A 20974-nucleotide genomic window follows, 5' to 3' on the forward strand; every position below is an offset into this window, starting at 1 on the left:
TAGCGTGTTTTCCGGAGTAAATATGACAGGTTTCAGCGTGGCAGCCCTGTTAGTCTGTATCCGCAAAAGGAACGAGGAGCCCTTGTGGCACCTTAGGGACTAACACATTTATGAGAGCATCCGATGAAGTGGGCTGTAGCCCACCAAAGCTTATGCTCGGATAAATTGGTTAGTCTCTAAGGTCCCACAAGTCCGCCTTTTCTTTTTGAGTAAATATGGTGGCCTGTTTAGCCTATTGACTATAACAGGAAGGCAGGGCTGTGTGTCTAGCGCAATACATAGGATCATGCTGTTAAATATGGCAATGCTCATCTGAGGCTGAATGTTTAACCGGTATACTTGGTAAGACACTCAATCAGAGCGCATTGTGTTTAAAACACAGTAAATACCGTAATGCAGAGCTGGAGTCAGTAAATATGGTAACACAGGGCCTCCTTTAACCGTGCCGGTAGTTAACCACTGGAACAATTTACCAAAGCTGGCAAATTTACCAAATTCTCCCTCACTGGCAGTTTTTAAATCAAGATTTCTAAAAGTTGTGCTCTAGGTCAGTCAGGAATTACTTTGAATATATGCTCTGGCCTGAGTTATACAGCAGGTCAGAGTACTGTAGATGATCTCAATGGTCCCTTCCGGCCTCAGAATCTCTGGGATAGTTGGTGGAGTGCTAAGTGCACCATGACTGGAGGGACAGCACTTTAAGCCCCTAGCAGCTGGTGGGTTCCAAAAACCACTTATATGTGTGGCTCGAACAATAGGATAATTAACTAGGCAGAAAAAAAAATGCAGATAGCTTAAATTTGTTGATTAAACAGTTACAACAAAGTAGGTCCTAGGACAGGGGTGGGCAAACTTTTTGGCCTGAGGGCCACATTGGGGTTCCGAAATTGTATGGAGGGCCAGGTAGGCAAGGCTGTGCCTCCCCAAACAACCTGGCCCCTGCCCTCTGACTGCCCCCCTCAGAACTCCCAACCCATCCAACACCCCACCTGCTCCTTGTCCCCTGACTGCCCCCTCCCAGGACTCCACCCTGCCCCTAACTGCCCCCTGGGACTCCACCCCCTATCCAACCCCCCCTGTTCCCTGTCTCCTGACTGCCCCAATCCCTATCCAAACCCCTGTGCCCTGACAGGCCCCCCGGGACTCCCACGCCTATCCAACCCCCCTGTTCCCCATCCCCTGACCGCCCCACCCCAGAACCTCCGCCCCATCCAACCGCCCCCTGCTCCGTGTCCCCTGACTGCCCCCCAGGACCGACTTCCCCTTATCCAACCCCCCACCCGCACCCTTACTATGCCGCTCAGAGCACCAGGACTGGCAGCCACGCCGCCTGGCCAGAGCCAGCCACACTGCCGCACAGTCTAGAGCACCAGGGCAGGCCAGCGGCTCTTGCGACCACGCTACCCGGTAGGAGTTTGTAGCCCCGCAACCCAGAGCGCTGGCAGCATGGTGAGTTGAGGCTGCGGGGAAGGGAGGACAGCAGTGGAGGTGCCGGGGGCTAGCCTCCCTGGCCGGGAGCTCAAGGGCTGGGCAGGAGGGTCCCGTGGGCTGGAGGTGGCCCATGGGCCACAGTTTGCCCACCTCTGCCCTAGGGGGAATCCAAAAGAGGATAGCACTTCTCAGGCCTAGTACCTGGGATTTATGTCCATTCCTTTCTTGGAGGTCCTCCTCTGAAAAGGATCTATCGCAACATCCTGTTTAGTCCACCAAGGGATCTTTGTGCCAGAAAGCTGTCCTAGGACTTTAAACCAAAAGCTTAAATCTCACAATCTCAACCTGCTCATTTTGGGTAGGGAACAGTGCACGTTCCAAGTGTGCCACTAGCCACTTCACACGGCTCACTGGAAGAGTAGGACTTCTTGCTCCCATAACTCTTGCAGATATAGATTACCATTTAAATACCTTTTAGCCTAGGGAAAGATGCCCTGAGTGGGGAGTCAGGAAACCATTACTTAAAATTTCACTCTATACTCTGCTGTCTATTTTTCTATGTATTTCATAATCATTAATGAGTAAGGCTTCATAGCCTAACTTGGGAGGCAGCAAGTATCATTCCTTCATTTTACAAGTTGATTGAGAGGTTGCACAAAATGGCTTCTGACAGATTTGGGACTAGAACCCAGGTTTCTACTATGGTAAACCCAAATCTCTGTCACACCGCCTTTCAGGTTTGAACATCCCAAATCTATGGCCTTAGCTATTTGTTTGTACCTCTGATCATAATCCACATTCCAATCTTAGAGCCAGGAGCAGAACCCAGGAATGTGAAGCTCCAACATTCCACTGCTTTTGAGCAAATAGTTGTATAAATCACTGGTAAAGGGAATGTCACATCCTCATGCAGGGCTGACAAATAACAGTTATTCCTTTAGATTAAATGGTAGATGCCTTTGCTGCAGTACACACAATCCAGAATTCAAACCAATGGAGGAGGAGGCCCTTGGAATTTCTGTTTCTCCCTTTTTTTCTGTCTTCTTAAAAATCTTGTTTATGCAATTAACATAAGAAAACATCATTAACAACACATTTTATAGTTAAAAAAATTATGTTCTGTCAATTATGGTGTGACACACAATAGCTAAGAGTTCCACTTTTTGGTCATTTGTCACCTATTTTACTTACTTATATCGCACATTGGCAAGTTTGAAGAATGATACATGTGAAGACTTTAGGGATATAGCTCTAGAGTGGCCATGTTCCCTGAGGGCAGAATGTGGCTTCAGTTCCATTGGAAACAATAGAAAATGTCAGCCATCTTTACTAGGGGCTCATTAATTTCCCCTGCCCCACCCAATCCCCTTATGAAAGCGTGACCATTGAGTTACTGCACTAAATGCAGCGTGAATGATTACCTACCTTGTGGGAAGGTAGCATATGTGTGCATTCAGTGCAAGGAGTTCATAGCCCTCAGAAACCAAGTACGGGCTCTTGAGACCGCAGTGGCTGAACTGGAGGAGCTAAGGCAGACAGAGAGATACATAGATGAGACTTTCTGGGACACAGTAGAGCTGTCCCACCCCCAGTCTGACAGCCTCTGTGCTGTTGAGGATGATGAAAATCTCAGGGAAGGAGAACATCAAATTGGAGAGGAAGAAAACAATCCCATAGTTGGGATTAGGGTGACCAGGTAGCAAGTGTGAAAAATTGGGACGGGGCAGGGGTAATAGTTGCCTGTATAAGACAAAGCCCCCAAATATTGGGACAGTCCCAGTGATATCGAGATGTCTGGTCACCCTAGTTGGACCTTCCCTCCAGATGATGTCATGGTATCCTCTCACACTGAGGATATCTCTTCTGGGGAGGGAATCCCAGTTATTGGGAAGATATAGGTAATAGTAATGGGGGGAATCATTAGAAACCGTTAGAAATATAGCTGGGTCTGTGATAACCGGCAGAACCTCATGGTGAACTGCCTGTTGGTGGCAAAGATTGTGAATCTCTCGAGACATCTAGGAAGAATTATGTGCAATTGCCAGGGAGCAGCTGATGGTCATGATACATATAGGTACCAATGACATAGAGAGAGGTAGGAGAGAGATCCTGGAGTCCAAATTTAGCCTGCAAGGTAAGATATTAAAGTCCAGAACATCCATGGTATATTCTCTGAAATGCTTCCAGTTCCGCGTGCAAGGCCAAGTTAGTCAGAATTGCAGGGTCTCTATGGATGGATGAGACAATGATGAAGGGAGGAGGGGTTTAGATCTATTAGGAACTGGAGAACCATTTGGGAAAGGAGGAGCCGATACAGGAAGGATGGGCTCCATCTAAACCAAAATGGAACCAGACTACTGTCATGTAAAATTAAAAAGGTAATAGAAGAGTTTTTAAATTAAGGGCTGAGGAAAAGTTGACAGGTAAGGAGGAGCATGTGGTTAAACAGAGACATCCCATAGGGGAAGATCTATTAACAGGGAATCTCTATATCCTAATAAAGAGGAGAGGATAGAAGTTGATAAAGTACAGGTAGGAACTGAAGAGAAACAGTCAATGAAAAATTTCAGAGTAGCAGCCGTGTTAGTCTGTAGTTGCAAAAAGAAAAGGAGTACTTGTGGCACCTTAGAGACTAACAAATTTATTTGAGCATAAGCTTTCGTGAGCTGTATAAGGTGCCACAAGTACTCCTTGTGGCAATGAAAAAGAATCCCATTCAATTACATCACATGAAGGCAGACAACTAACAAGTGACAATTTTTATAAGTGCTTGTATATAAATGCTAGAAGTCTAAATACTAAGACGGGTGAACTTCAGTGCCTGGTATTAAATTAAGATATTGATATAATAGGCATCACAGAAATTTGGTGGAATAATGACAATCAAGGGGACCCGGTAATACCAGGATACAAAATATATACAAATGACAGTGTAGGTCATGCTGGTGGGAGTGTGGCACTATATGTGAAAGAAAGCATAGAGTCAGATATAGTAAAAATCGTCAATGATTCAAACTGTACCATAGAATCTCCATGGATAGAAATTCCGTGCTTGAATAATTAAGAATATAGCAGTAGGAATATACTGCCGACCACCTGACCAGGATGGTGATGATGATTGTGAAATGTGCAGGGAGATTAGAGAGGCTTTAAAAAAAGAATAATGGAGGATTTCAATAATAATGGAGGATTTCAACTATCTCCATATTGACTGGGTATATGTCACCTCAGGATGTGATGCACATATAAAGTTGACCATTTGTGATCCCAGATGCTGTGCCCATCAACTACGTGGTATTGCCTCAGAGTAGCAGTGGTCACTGAAACAACTAAAAATAAGTGGTAATGTTAATAATCCAATCAATAGAATATTCCTCCCCCCTTGGAATTCCAAGGAATATGAAAAAAGTAACCATTGAACATAATATTGTCTTCCTGCAAGACGCTCTGTACTGGGGATAACAGCACTTACTAATCTGCCTAGGTATTGTGTTGTGAAGATCACTCTGAAATTGAAAAATACTGTATAAGTGCTAATTGTCATAATTAGTTATTAATAGCTCTCTCCACCTTGTCTATTTTATGTTCTTTTTGGTGCTTCTGTGGTAAATCTGTTAGCTATTTCACTACACACAGAAATTGTCAGTGGGGATTCAGATATACCTGAGGTCATAACTTAAATGTTTAGCCAAAGAGAATGCACATTCCTAACACCGTAGGCAGATACTCTGTGAAATATTCAAAACCAAAACATATCTGCCTGAAGGCTCAAACTGTACATAAATAAAGTAAATGAAGACATTAATTGAATTTGATTAAACTTACTGTAAAGAGGACAACGATTGAAACAATACTATCAAAGTTGGTAGTCTCTGATGAAGTTAGGAGAGAGAAAAATATGGCTAACTATAAATCACTAAGTGGCCAAGACAACTTTCTAGACAAAGATGCTTAAGGTAGGCAATGTTGGGAATGGCTTTGCTCCACAGTCCACTGGAAATAATAGATAGGAACTGAAAACAGTTACTGTTTACTGTTATCCCATAGTTTAACACACATGCATATCTTCAAAGTGTATTATAACATGAAATTGTGTTCTTTACTACATACACAAAGCCTCTCCTGTCTGCTAAGCCTCTCTCAGTGTACCACATAGTATGTAACACATGCTGCATTGCAATTATGCAGAGACTGGCTGGAGCAAGGAGCACGTCACGAGTACATGTTTGTTAATATAATCACAAGATGCAACTTCTTTTCTGACCATGCTGCTGCTGCTTCTAATTCCTTCAGAATGAAAATAAAACCCTGCCACAAGCTTCAAGTTTGCCCATTGGCTGTTTCAGCATTGGCTGGTGCCATACATACAGAATATGTACACGTCCCCAGAAGTTCTTAGTGAGTTATGCTTGGAAAATGTACCTTTAAACTGAACATATGAGAGTTTTCTCAAATTATATATATCTATTCAAGGGTGGGGGAAGCTTTTCTGAACCACTGAAAAGAAACAAACTATTTTGACAACTACTAGGGAGATGACTGAGGCGTTGGCTACACTTGCGAGTTACAGCGCAATAAAGCCGCCCGGAGCGCTGTACCTCACTCCCTGTGCACACTGGTAAGGCACGTAGAGCGCTCTGACTCTGTGGCTACAGCACTGCTGGTACTCCACCTTGGCGAGTGGAATAATGTTTGCTGCACGCCCGCTGGAGCGCTGCGCTACCAGTGTGGACTCCCTGGCCCTATATTGCACTCTGATCGGCCTCCAGAGGTGTCCCACATGCCTGTTCTAGCCTCTCTGGTCATCACTTTGAACGCTACTGCCCTGCCCACAGGTGACCAACCGTCAGACCCATCCTTTAAATTCTCTGGGAATTTTGAAAATCGCCTTCCTGTTTGCTAAGCCAGGCATGGAGTGCTCTCAGCGAATCTTTCCAGGTGACTATGCCTCCACGCACGAGGCGAGCCCCAGTATGGAGCAATGGCGAGGTGCTGGACCTCATCAGTGTTTGGGGGGAGGAAGCTGTCCAGTCCCAGCTGCGCTCCAGCAGTAGGAATTACGATACCTTTGGGCAGATATCAAGGGACATGATGGAAAGGGGCCATGAGCGGGATGCACTGCAGTGCAGGATTAAAGTGAAGGAGCTGCAGAATGCCTACCAGAAAGCCTGCGAGGCTAACCAGCACTCCATTGGTTAGCCTCGCAACCCCCGCAACCTGCTGTTTCTACAAAGAGCTGGACGCGATACTTGAGGGCGACCCCACCTCCACTCCGAGCACAACCATGGACACCTCAGAGGCCAGTCCAACAAGGCAGGAGGAGCAAAGTGGGAGCGAGGGTGCTGAGGAGGAGGAAGACACCCCAGAACCCCTAGATGCATGCAGCCAGGAGGAAGGTAGCCATTCGTGGCAGCCATGCTTGGGGAAGGACAAACACCAGAGGAGGTTCCCGGTTAGCAGCTTTTATTTTGGGAAGGAAGTTATTCGGTATGGGCTCTTGGGGCGAGGAGGGTTAGGGCTGCATCCATGCCTAGATGCGGAATAGTACGTTGATGTGCTCTCTAACATCACGGTAATCGGCCTCAGTGATCTCTTCAAAGGTCTCAGCCAGAACTTGGGCAATGCGCTTGTGCAGGTTTCTTGGGAGAGCCATTGTGGTCCTTGTCCCAGTCAGGCTAAGGTGTCCATGCCACTGTGCCATGAGGGGCAGGGGGACCATTGCTGCACACAGGCAAGCTGCATATGGGCCAGGGCAGAAGCCACATTGCAGTAGAAGACCCTCCCTTGCTTCCCAGGTCACCCTCAGCAGTGAGATATCTTCCAGGACGAACTCATCCTGTGGAAAATGTGAGGACAGTGTTTGGTATAGGGGTCCCCTGCCACTGTTGGCTCTCCCCAAGGCACAGAAACCCAGAGGACAGTACAGCCTTGAAACAGTCACTCTTGAGCCTGTGTTTACTCACCATTTTGGGGCTCCCGTGGGTTATGTGTGCTTGCTTTGGGTTGGGCAAATTATGCTATTGTGTAGACCGTGCTTGCCCTTAAGTACAGGGGAATCATTGCTCTGTCTGGTGTGAACAATGCTGCCTCTGTTAATTGTTGCATTTTGCCTTTACAGATGCAACCTTGAGATCTCAGCTATCCGTGATATCACCGGCCGAAAGGCTCCAAAGAATCAGAAAGAGGCCACGTAAAAGCAAGGAAGACACATTGCATGAAGTAATGCAGCATTCAAGTAATGAAAATTGAAAAGTGCAGGAGTGGCGGGACAGTGAAAGGAGGATCCGCTAGCAGAATGCGGATCGCCGGCACCAAAGCATGGAGCGGCTGATAAGCATCATGGAGCACCAAGCAGACTCTATCCAAGCACTCATAGCCATGCAGGCAGAGCACTACCGCACTCACCCCCCACCCCGCAGCTCTTGTCCCAAAACTCTTTCCCTTGTGCCCCCATGTCACCTCCAACCCACTTTCCCCAACATCTAGGTTCTTACCGCCACCAGCTGCTTCCAAAACCTGTAGCTTCACCACCCAGCCCTGAAAACTACGACCCTTACCCACTGCACTCAACCCCCATCACCATGCAGTATAGCCATCCTAAAGTGCAGCACTCCAGACAGGACATACACAAATCTGTGATTGTACCGTTCCCCACCCCACCCCCTGGCCCTTTCTGTTTCCCAAGCAGTTCTGTTTCTTTTCAATAAATGAATTTTTTGGCTTTGAAAACATTCTTTATTATTGCATAAAGTAAGAGATACCTTAGCCCAGGAAAGAAACAGGCACTGCAAGTCAGCGTAGGAAACATGGATTCCTACTAACATTGGAACCACTGCACTGTTCACTCCCATGCAGGGCACCAGATATTACTGGTGGCTTCAGCCTCGAATTGCTGCCTCAAGGCATCCCTAATCCTTGCAGCCCCGCGCTGGGCCCCTCTAATAGCCCTGCTCTTTGGCTGTTCAAATTCAGCCTCCAGGTGTTGAACCTCCGAGTTCCATGCCTGAGTGAAACGTTCACCTTTCCCTTCACAAATGTTATGGAGAGTACAGCATGTGGATATAACCATGGGGATGCTATCATCAGCCAGGTCCAGCTTCCCATACAGAGAGTGCCAGTGGCCCTTTAAACAGCCAAAAGCACACTCCACAGTCATTCTGCACCGGCTCAGCCTGATGTTGAACAGCTCCTTGCTGCTGTCAAGGCTCCCTGTGTAGGGTTTCATGAGCCATGGCATTAAAGGGTAAGTGGGGTCTCCAAGGATCTCACAATGGGCATTTCGACTTCCCCTAAGGTGATCTTCTGGTCTGGGAAAAAAGTCCCAGCCTGCAGCTTCCTGAACAGGCCAGTGTTCCAAAAGATGCGTGTGTCATGCACCTTTCCAGGCCAGCCTGTGTTAATGTCTGTGAAACACCCATGGTGATCCACAAGCGCCTGGAGAACCATAGAGAAATAGCCCTTTCAATTAACGTACTCAGAGGCTAGGTGGGCTGGTGCCAGAATTGGAATATGCATCCCATCTATCGCCCCTCCGCAGTTAGGGAAACCCATTTGTGCAAAGCCATCCACAATGTCCTGCACATTACCCAGAGGCACGGTTCTTCTGAGCAGGATGCGATTAATGGCCCTGCAAACTTGCATCAACACGATTCCAACGGTCGACTTCTCACTCCAAACTGGTTAGCGACCGATCGGTAGCTGTCTGGAGTTGCAAGTTTCCAGATTGCAATAGCCACCTGCGTCTCCACCATCAGGCCAGCTCTCAATCTCGTGTCCTTGCACCGCAGGGTACGGGCGAGTGCCTCACACAGACCCATGAAAGTGGCTTTTCTCATCCGAAAGTTCTGCAGGCACTGCTCGTCATCCCAGACTTACATGACGATGTGATCCTGCCACTCGGTGCTTGTTTCCTGAGCCCAAAAGTGGCGTTCCATGGTGGTGAGCATGTCCGTGAATGCCACAAGCAAACTTGTGTTCTATGCATTACTCACGTCAATATCATCGTCGGAGTCCTCACTATCACTTTGTAGCTTAAGGAGTAACTCGACTGCCAAACGTGACGTGCTGGCGAGACTCGTCGGCATATTCCTCAGCAGTTCGGGCTCCATTCCTGCAGCCCGAAAGGGAAGACAGAGCGCGCAGTACAAAAAACGTTGAAAGATGGTGCCAAATGTGGACGGAAACACAGGAATTGCTGGGATGCGAACCAATGCATCACGGGGCATTGGGACAGGACCCAGAATGCCCCTCCCTGCCCCCTTCCCACAAGCCACAGCGCCAGAATGGGAAGAGGTGCTCTGTGGGATAGCTGCCCATTATGCACCGCTCCCAATGCCGCTGCAAGTGCCGCAAATGCTGCCACGCCAGTGCGCTGTCAGCTCTCGGTGTGGACAGACCGCAGCGCTTTCCCTACTGCGCTCTACAAAGGCGAGTTTAACTCACGGCGCTCTACATCTGCAAGTGTAGCCATGCCCTAAATGGTCAGACATAGGTCAGCTCTCTTTGAGGGTAGTTGGTTGGAACATTGTATTTTTATCAGATGAAAAGAGCTGTGCCTTCCCTCAGTGGACCTTTCGCCTGACCAAATTTATGTATGTTTTTTTCCTTCTCTTAGGCAAGTAGAGAATATGTTGGAGGCCGAATCATTGACACTGTTGCAGACTAAGCTCTGTTTCTGACTGTCAGGAAAAGGCGAGAGTGGGCCTGATCCCTCCAGGTTCTAGCTGACCATATGTAAGTTAATTTCAAAATGTGAAGCAATACTCAGCTGTTTGTAGGTACTATTTCCTCAGAGGTAGAGGCAAGTTGTATTTTCAGAGCCCTTTATTCCCACTCCCATCAATTAGTCCTGGCTTCTTTGTGACCTCCATAGGGGGAAAATATGGGCTTGCTCCCTTTTTTGGTTCTTTTTGATGTATAAAGAAGCCATGAAAGGATTTTGTTTTATTTTTTTAAGACATTCAGGGCTTGTCTACATTTAAAACGCTACAGCGGCACAGCTGCACCACAACAGCAGCACCACTGTAGCACTTCAGCGTAGACATCACCTGTGCTAACAGGAGGGATTCTCCCGTCCATGTAGATAATCAACCACCCCAAGAGGTGGTAGCTAGGTGCAGAACAGAAAAATTATTCTGTTGACCTAGCACTGTCTACACAGGGACATAGGTCAGTTTAATTATCCTGCTGTGTGGATTTTTCTGACCACTGACAGATATAGTTAAATTGTCCTAGTTACCTACTGTAGGCCAGGCCTCAGGTCTTGTCTAACCAGGATCACTCTTGGTGACTGAAGAATTAGTGAAATGTTGATACCACAAAAGGCTGAAAGCTGAACACTGGAGAGCTGAGGGGATTTTTTAGTCAGACTGCTTAAAACTCTGTGGTTTTTGTTCACTTTTGTTAACATCTATTTAACACCAATGCATAATGAATAAGGCTAAAATTATGTCAGGGAAGTCACAGAAGTCACGGAATCCATGACTTCCAGAGACCTCTTGACATTTTCCACTTCAGCTGCCAGAGCAGTAGGGCCTATGGCAGAGTCAGGGGTTGAGCAGTGAGCACCCCCCGGGCACATTGGAAAGTTGGCACCTGTAGCTCCAACCACGGAGCCTGTGCCTATACAAGGAGCCGCATATTCACTTCTGAAGAGCCGCATGTGTCTCCGGAGCCACAGGTTGGCCACCCCTGGCCTAGATGGTAAATTACCAGATGGGTGTATAGTGTTGATCTTGACTAGCTATACTGAGGTAAAAACTACCTGCACCCTATCTCCATTAGGATTTTTATCAAGATAGTTATCACAATGTGAAAATGCACCTTTTTTGCAGCCAAGACATAGCCCTAGTCCAGACAAGGTCTTGGTTGAAAGGATGTTTCTGTTAACGTTTCAATGGACACACTTCATCCCTTCCATTAAAGTGTGAAAACTCACAATAAATACCTGATACCACTTCTAGGAAAAACAGTGAAGACCAGCTTTTATGTTCTTGATACTTCTAAGGTAAAAAATAGACAGGCCTTTTTGGTACGTAATAAATGAGCTTAGAAGGACAAAAACTCCTTTTCAGGTCACCTTTATTCATCTATTCAGCGTTTCTATAGGGAAGTTTTATGATAACAGCACATTTCTTTAGAGGGTAAATTCCCTAAGGGCTGATCTATACACAGGTCCTTTGAGAACAGATTTAACTAAATTGCTTTAGAAACTGATTTAGTTAAATTGGTGGAAACCGTCTTACATTGACACACTTATATCAGATTGAGAGTGCCCTGCTTTGATGTAGTTTAAGGCCTTACCTACACATAAAGGTTTTTCAGTATAACCCAAGGAGTAAATTTAAACCACTACTGTTATACGAGTAACCCAGGTCAACATTCTAGGCATGTCTACACTACAGCTACAACAGCAGCAGAGCTATGGCACAGTGCCATAACATAGACACTTCCTACATCAGTGGCAGAGTTTTTACCATGGACATAGTTAATCCATCTCTCCGAGAGGCAGCTAGATCTTTAGTACAGCAAAATACTCTTTAAGGAGGCTCACATATCCTCATGTGTCTTAAATTGCCCATTTGTCTGTAATGCAATTAAAACATGTAGAATCCTGTGTAAAGAATAAGAAATGTCTGCCAGAAATTAAACCTCTGGCATTTTTATGACTGATTTTATTCAAACTATAAAATACCCCAAATAAATGGTATGTGGGATATGCCCTACTTGCAACTGCAAGGAATGAGATTTGTGTGTTTTGATGAGCTCATCCCTTCTATTTACATTAGATCATGGTAAAGAGTTTCAGGATATAGACTGGTGAGTCAGCAGCCACACAAAAGAGAAATCAGGGTGGAATTCACTGATAAAAATGAATAGAAAAGTGCCATCAACGAGATAAACACAATAAACACCTCTCTAGTGGTTGAAAAGCTCTGCTTGCAGTGAATAAAGGATTAAAGATGTCTTGGAGCCATACCCAAAGATGAAAGAGAGCTTTTATTCAAGAGAATCAGTGCTCAAGGAGAAAATGGAGAAATAGGGATCAAACAGCAAGTGAGGTTAAGGATCTCACAGATCAAATTCAGCTGAGTCTGAACTAAAAAATCAAACAGTCAGAATTTCTTCCCCTTGCAGTTTGTTTATGGAATATATTCTCTTCTCACTATATGCATTATAACAAATTAGGTCAGGCAGTTTTTTTCTTGGTACCCATATCATTATTTAACTTTCTTTTCATTACTGTTTAATCAAACAGAAGCAGAGTACAAACTGATAATGTATAGTAGCTCTGATGCGCCATACAATACAGTATGTCTAAACATATGGGGCCAGATTCTCAGCTATAAAACAGCTCTTTTTTAGCACCCTGGTGCAAAAGGGGCCTTAAAGGCTGCTTAACTGGCCATCTAAGAATTTCCTTCTGCATGAGGAGAAACCCCTGGTGGTGTATAGGCTACTACTGGCCATGGAGCTTTTCTACTTAGGGCTTGGCTACGCTTGCGAGTTACAGCGCAATAAAGGAGCCCCGGGTGCACTAGCTCACTCCCCGTCCACACTGGCAAGGCACGTAGAGCGCTCTGACTCCGCAGCTACAGCGCTGCTAGTACTCCACCTCAGCAAGTGGAATAACATTTGCTGCGCCCCTGCTGGAGCGCCGCGGCGCCAGTGTGAATGAGGTGTTCCATTACTGCGCTCTGATCAGCCTCCGGAAACGTCCCATAATCCCCTTAAGTCAAGTGGCCATTCTTGTCATTGTTTTTGAATCGCTGCAGGAATGCGGATATGCCCTTTGAAAGCTCCATTTCTGACAGCCGGCTCCTTATCTGCTCTGAGACAAAGCAAGCCATTAGTGTGGAATGCTGTGTGTAAGAGAGAGAGGCGGGGGGCAAAGGGGGTCTGCTGCTGTCTGAACTTACAAGACAGCATGCTGACATGCTCTCAGCCCCCCCAAAACCCACTCTCCCCCCCCCCATATACACACAACACACTCCCTGTCACACTCCACCCCACCCACCCCATTTGAAAAGCACGTTGCAGTCACTTGCATGCTGGGATAGCTGCCCATAATGCACCGCTCCCAATGCCGCTGCAAGTGCCACAAATGTGAACACACCAGTGCGCTTGAAGCTGTGAGTGTGGACAGACTGCAGTGCTTTCCCTACTGTGCTCTCCGAAGGCTGGTTTAACTCAAAGCGCTCTACATCTGCAAGTGTAGCCATGCCCTTAGATTTCCCCTTTCTTATGTTTTAATGCAAAAAGGATTAGGGCCATTATGTCCTGTTGCCAAGCAGAAAAAGATACAAGTGTCCAGGAACAAACTTCTACCTTTCTAACCAAACCTCTTTGAAGCCCCCACTCTCATACTTTACTAGCAGTGCGAACCCCTTCCCCCTCCCCCAAATGCCTTACTACAGACACAAAAAACTTTACAAACCAGAAAATTATTTCCCCTAGAATACAACTCTCTCCTTTAAAACATCAGGAGAGGAGGGGACTTGCCATTGCAGGCCAGGAAACATCAAATGGCCTCTGGACACAAATAAACAATTACCAATAATTAAAAGAACACCAGGCAACCACCCACCTACCCTGCCAAAGGGCAAATAACCTCATCATAGCTCACCATTCAGACTCAAATACCTAAGTTATGGGAATGAATGCAGGAAGAAAATCTTCTGGCAGATCCAAAGACAATGGAGGACTTCTAGACTATCTAGGCTTAAAGCATACAGCGATTCTGTAGCCATTGATTAGATGAAAGTACAAATCTTCCAAATGCAGTAAAGTCCTTTTGTCACCTCATTCTCATCCACTGACACTAGCCACCCCAGAGCCAAAGGCCCCAAGGGCTCCCCACAACTGAAATTTCCCTTCATAAAATTTGGATGAAATAGCGCAAACAGAGACCAAATCCCACCTCATAGAACAAATGCAAGGAAAACACTGAGTGGCATTGGCACAAGAAGATAAGTCCTTGCTTGATTTGAAAGCAATCACAGTTGTGAGACTCCAACCATCTGGGACTTGTCTGTATTTGAAGATTTTAGTAATCTTCACATTAACTATCATGATTGTAAATTCCAGGTTAAATACTACATAAATATTTGTTCCAGGACACAAACACCAGGGTTAAACATGACTAGCACACACACAAAGTTTGTATCTAGTGTATAGCTGAATTTACAGTTATTTAAAGTAACATACCTAAAAATTCAAATGTAGTCATATCCTCTCTTTGGAGGAATTAGGTGATCTCCCTTCTCATTCTTCAGGTGTTTCTTCCCACCCACATCAGTGAGGTCTCTAAAGTCCTGTCTTCACAGGCAAAAAGGTGTGTTTTTTAACTGAGTTAGCTCATTGAAGTTAGCTTACTTGGATTGAAACCCCCTTTAATGCAGTTTAATACCTTTCAGATTGTTTGAGCAACCTCTGCCTATACAGGGTCTGCGAAGGTATTTCCAGTCAAGTTCAACTGAGCTACCCTCATTGAAACAAATACACCTATCATCTAAAATCTCACTTTTTCCAGAGGATACATGGCCAGGTCCTTGGTCTCAGTACAGTCCCTTTGCATCACTCTGGTAGCATAAAGGGTTTTTTAAGCTGCCATGTCTAGAAAGTTGTGGATTCCTCCAGTATGGAGAAACCCCAAGTGGCATAGAGCTGGGTTAGTACTCCACACCCTGCAGCCCCTAGTGTATGGAGAGTATCAGAGGTGTTCCTCTGAGAAGACCCTTTTGGGCTGTGGCAGCTGGTAGAACTTAAAGCATCAGAATGCAAGCAAGTGGTTTGAAGTCACTTTTGCCCCTGTCCTGTCAGCTGTACTGAGCAGGGCTGAGGAAGGATCTGGTTTACAGACCGCTAGGCTTCCAAGCTATAACAAACCAATCAGGAAACTCTTTTGTTTTCTACAAGCATTTACCCTCTGCATTCTTCTTCTCTCCAGTGGATTAGGCTAAAACAGGCTATGTTCTTCTCAACATTTCCACACAAGCAGCTTCATATTATTTTAATAGCACCTTCAAGATGGGCTCCTGGCAGTGTCCCAAAGAAATAAAGAAAGAAGTTGACGAGATAAATCTATTTACTGAAAATGACTTGCACAGTGCTAGTCTAAATACTGAAGAGAGAGGAAGTGTAATAAAAGACGCACAAAAAATGAGACTCTGTTGGTTATGAGACCTAAACAGAAACCAATTTAGTTTCCTCATTTACTCAACAGTACCTTTGTAATGTAGTCTTTACAAAAAAAAGAAAAGGAGTACTTGTGGCACCTTAGAGACTAACCAATTTATTTGAGCATGAGCTTTCGTGAGCTACAGCTCACTTCATCGGATGCATACTGTGGAAACTGCAGAAGACATTATATACACAGAGACCAGAAAACAATACCTCCTCCCACCCCACTCTCCTGCTGGTAATAGCTTATCCAAAGTGACTACTCTCCTCACAATGTGTATGAAAATCAAGGTGGGCCATTTCCAGCACAAATACAGGTTCTCTCACCCCCCCCACACTCCCTTTTTTTTAAAAAAACACACACACAAAAACTCACTCTCCTGCTGGTAATAGCTTATCCAAAGCGACCACTCTCCCTACAATAATGACAGGTTTCAGAGTAACAGCCGTGTTAGTCTGTATTCGCAAAAAGAAAAGGAGTCTTTGTGGCACCTTAGAGACTAACCAATTTATTTGAGCATGAGCTTTCGTGAGCTACAGCTCACTTCATCAGATGCATACCGTGGAAACTGCAGCAGACTTTATATATACACAGAGAATATGAAACAATACCTCCTCCCACCCCACTGTCCTGCTGGTAATAGCTTATCTAAAGTGAGCATCAGGTTAGGCCATTTCCAGCACAAATCCAGGTTTTCTCACCCTCCACCCCCCCACACAAATTCACTCTCCTGCTGGTGATAGCCAATCCAAAGTGACAACTCTTTACACAATGTGCATGATAATGAAGTTAGGCCATTTCCTGCACAAATCCAGGTTCTCTCACTCCCTCACCCCCCTCCAAAAACCACGCTCATACACACACAGACTCACTCTCCTGCTGGCAATAGCTCATCCAAACTGACCACTCTCCAAGTTTAAAACCAAGTTAAACCAGAACATCGGGGGGGGGGGTAGGAAAAAACAAGAGGAAATAGGCTACCTTGCATAATGACTTAGCCACTCCCAGTCTCTATTTAAGCCTAAATTAATAGTATCCAATTTGCAAATGAATTCCAATTCAGCGCTGGAGTCTGGATTTGAAGTTTCTTTGTTTTAAGATAGCGACCTTCATGTCTGTGATTGCGTGACCAGAGAGATTGAAGTGTTCTCCGACTGGTTTATGAATGTTATAATTCTTGACATCTGATTTGTGTCCATTTATTCTTTTACGTAGAGACTGTCCAGTTTGACCAATGTACATGGCAGAGGGGCATTGCTGGCACATGATGGCATAAATCACATTGGTGGATGTGCAGGTGAACGAGCCTCTGATAGTGTGGCTGATGTTATTAGGCCCTGTGATGGTGTCCCCTGAATAGATATGTGGGCACAATTGGCAACGGGCTTTGTTGCAAGGATAAGTTCCTGGGTTAGTGGTTCTGTTGTGTGGTATGTGGTTGTTGGTGAGTATTTGCTTCAGGTTGCGGGGCTGTCTGTAGGCAAGGACTGGCCTGTCTCCCAAGATTTGTGAGAGTGTTGGGTCATCCTTTAGGATAGGTTGTAGATCCTTAATAATGCGTTGGAGGGGTTTTAGTTGGGGGCTGAAGGTGACGGCTAGTGGAGTTCTGTTATTTTCTTTGTTAGGCCTGTCCTGTAGTAGGTAACTTCTGGGAACTCTTCTGGCTCTATCAATCTGTTTCTTTACTTCTGCAGGTGGGTATTGTAGTTGTAAGAAAGCTGGACAGAGATCTTGTAGGTGTTTGTCTCTGTCTGAGGGGTTGGAGCAAATGCGGTTGTATCGCAGAGCTTGGCTGTAGACGATGGATCGTGTGGTGTGGTCAGGGTGAAAGCTGGAGGCATGCAGGTAGGAATAGCGGTCAGTAGGTTTCCGGTATAGGGTGGTGTTTATGTGACCATTGTATATTAGCACTGTAGTGTCCAGGAAGTGGATCTCTTGTGTGGACTGGACCAGGCTGAGGTTGGTGGTACCCATAACTATTTCACATTTGGGGACAATGTATACCTTCAGATCAGCGGCACTGCTATGGGTACCCGCATGGCCCCACAGTATGCCAACATTTTTATGGCTGATTTAGAACAACGCTTCCTCAGCTCTCGTCCCCTAAAGCCCCTACTCTACTTGCGCTATATTGATGACATCTTCATCATCTGGACCCATGGAAAAGAAGCCCTTGAAGAATTCCACCATGATTTCAACAATTTCCATCCCACCACCAACCTCAGCCTGGTCCAGTCCACACAAGAGATCCACTTCCTGGACACTACAGTGCTAATAAACAATGGTCACATAAACACCACCCTATACCGGAAACCTACTGACCGCTATTCCTACCTGCATGCCTCCAGCTTTCACCCTGACCACACCACACGATCCATCGTCTACAGCCAAGCTCTGCGATACAACCGCATTTGCTCCAACCCCTCAGACAGAGACAAACACCTACAAGATCTCTGTCAAGCTTTCTTACAACTACAATACCCACCTGCGGAAGTAAAGAAACAGATTGATAGAGCCAGAAGAGTTCCCAGAAGTTACCTACTACAGGACAGGCCTAACAATTGTCCAGTCCACACAATTTTCCACACAATTTCCTACCCCCCCCCCCCAGATGTTCTGGTTTAACTTGGTTTTAAACTTGGAGAGTGGTCAGTTTGGATGAGCTATTACCAGCAGGAGAGTGAGTCTGTGTGTGTATGACGGTGGTTTTTGGAGGGGGGTGAGGGAGTGAGAGAACCTGGATTTGTGCAGGAAATGGCCTAACTTCATTATCATGCACATTGTGTAAAGAGTTGTCACTTTGGATGGGCTATCACCAGCAGGAGACTGAATTTGTGTGGGGGGGTGGAGGGTGAGAAAACCTGGATTTGTGCTGGAAATGGCCTAACCTGATGCTCACTTTAGATAAGCTATTACCAGCAGGACAGTGGGGTGGGAGGAGGTATTGTTTCATATTCTCTGTGTATATATAAAGTCTGCTGCAGTTTCCACGGTATGCATCTGATGAAGTGAGCTGTAGCTCACGAAAGCTCATGCTCAAATAAATTGGTTAGTCTCTAAGGTGCCACAAGGACTCCTTTTCTTTCTCCCTGCAATGTGCATGATAATCAAGGTGGGCCATTTCCAGCACAAATCCAGGTTTTCTCACCCCCCCCCCCCCATACACACACAAACTCACTCTCCTGCTGGTAATAGCTCATCCAAAGTGACCACTCTCCCTACAATGTGCATGATAATCAAGGTGGGCCATTTCCAGCACAAATCCAGGTTTTCTCACCCCCCCCCCCCCCCACACACACAAACTCACTCTCCTGCTGGTAATAGCTCATCCAAACTGACCATTCTCCTTACAATGTGCATGATAATCAAGATGGGCCATTTCCAGCATAAATCCAAGTTTAACCAGAATGTCCGGGGGGGGGGGGGGTAGGAAAAAAAAAGGAGAAATAGGCTACCTTGCATAATGACTTAGCCACTCCCAGTCTCTATTTAAGCCTAAATTAATAGTATCCAATTTGCAAATGAATTCCAATTCAGCAGTTTCTCGCTGGAGTCTGGATTTGAAGTTTTTTTGTTGTAAGATAGTGACCTTCATGTCTGTGATTGCGTGACCAGAGAGATTGAAGTGTTCTCCGACTGGTTTATGAATGTTATAATTCTTGACATCTGATTTGTGTCCATTTATTCTTTTACGTAGGGACTGTCCAGTTTGACCAATGTACATGGCAGAGGGGCATTGCTGGCACATGATGCCATCCACATGATGTGGATGATGCCTGCACATCCACCAATGTGATATATGCCATCATGTGCTGGATTTGTGTTGGAAATGGCCCACCTTGATTATCATGCACATTGTAGGGAGAGTGGTCGCTTTGGATAAGCTATTACCAGCAGGAGAGTGAGTTTGTGTGGGGGGGGGGGGTGAGAAAACCTGGATTTGTGCTGGAAATGGCCCACCTTGATTTTCATACACATTGTGAGGAGAGTAGTCACTTTGGATAAGCTATTACCAGCAGGAGAGTGAGTTTGTGTGTGTGGTTTTTGGAGGGGCGTGGGAAGGTGAGAAAACCTGGATTTGTGCTGGAAATGGCCCACCTTGATTATCATACACATTTTAAAGAGAGTGGTCACTTTGGATGGGCTATTACCAGCAGAAGAGTGAGTCGGGGGGTGGGGGGGCGGAGGGTGAGAAAACCTGGATTTGTGCTGGAAATGGCCCAACTTGATGATCACTTTAGATAAGCTATTACCAGCAGGAGAGTGGGGTGGGAGGAGGTATTGTTTCATGGTCTCCGTGTATATAATGTCTTCTGCAGTTTCCACAGTATGCATCTGATGAAGTGAGCTGTAGCTCACGAAAGCTCATGCTCAAATAAATTGGTTAGTCTCTAAGGTGTCACAAGTACTCCTTTTCTTTTTGCGAATACAGACTAACACGGCTGTTACTCTGAAACCTGTCTTTACAGAAAATAAACCACAATACTGGTACCGTCTTGGTATTCATGGACAGGATATGTCAACAGCAGGAGCTGTAGTTATCTAAAGTTATTTCAAAGATAATTGATTAAATACACAGTAGCATTGCCATCTTTCACTTTTTACCCTGAATAAAATTCTAACTCAAATGATTCTTTGGTGCTAATTAGTGAAACCATTTGGTCTGCAAAGGGAGAGAGAATCAGCAGTACAATTAGCACACACATACATGCTTTTTAATTCTTATAGCAGTTCACATAAAACAAAGAATCAACTAACGTTTGCTACCAAGAGGATATGTAGGTTTTAGGACATGTCTACACTTTGAAATTAGGTCAATTTTATAGAAGTAGATCTTTAGCAACAGATGTTACACAGTTGATCATGCGTGTCCCCACTAAGCACATTAGGTCGGCAGAGTGCGTCTTCAATACCGTGGCTAGCATCGACTCACGGAGTGGTGCACTGTGGGTAGCTATCCCACAGTTCCTGCTGCCCATTGGAATTCTGGGATAAGCTCCCAATGCCAGCACAAGGAAGATGGTGAGCAGGACATGGACACAGACGTTCCTGAAAGCACGGGATGTGGCAATTGGGATATCATGGCAGCATTGGGGCATGTTGATACAGTGGAACACCGATTCTGTGCCCGGCAAACAAACACAGACTGGTGGGACCGCATAGTGTTGCAGGTATGGGATGATTCCCATTGGCTGCAAAACTTTTGCATGCGTAAGGCCACTTTCCTGGAACTTTGTGAGTTGCTTTCCTCCGCCCTGAAGAGCAGGAATACCAAGATGAGAGCTGCCCTGACAATTGAGAAGCGAGTGGCGATAACCCTGTGGAAGCTTGCAACGCCTGACTGCTACCGGTCAGTCGGGA

The sequence above is a fragment of the Eretmochelys imbricata genome, chromosome 6, assembly GCF_965152235.1.
Source record: "Eretmochelys imbricata isolate rEreImb1 chromosome 6, rEreImb1.hap1, whole genome shotgun sequence".
Taxonomy (NCBI): domain Eukaryota; kingdom Metazoa; phylum Chordata; order Testudines; family Cheloniidae; genus Eretmochelys; species Eretmochelys imbricata.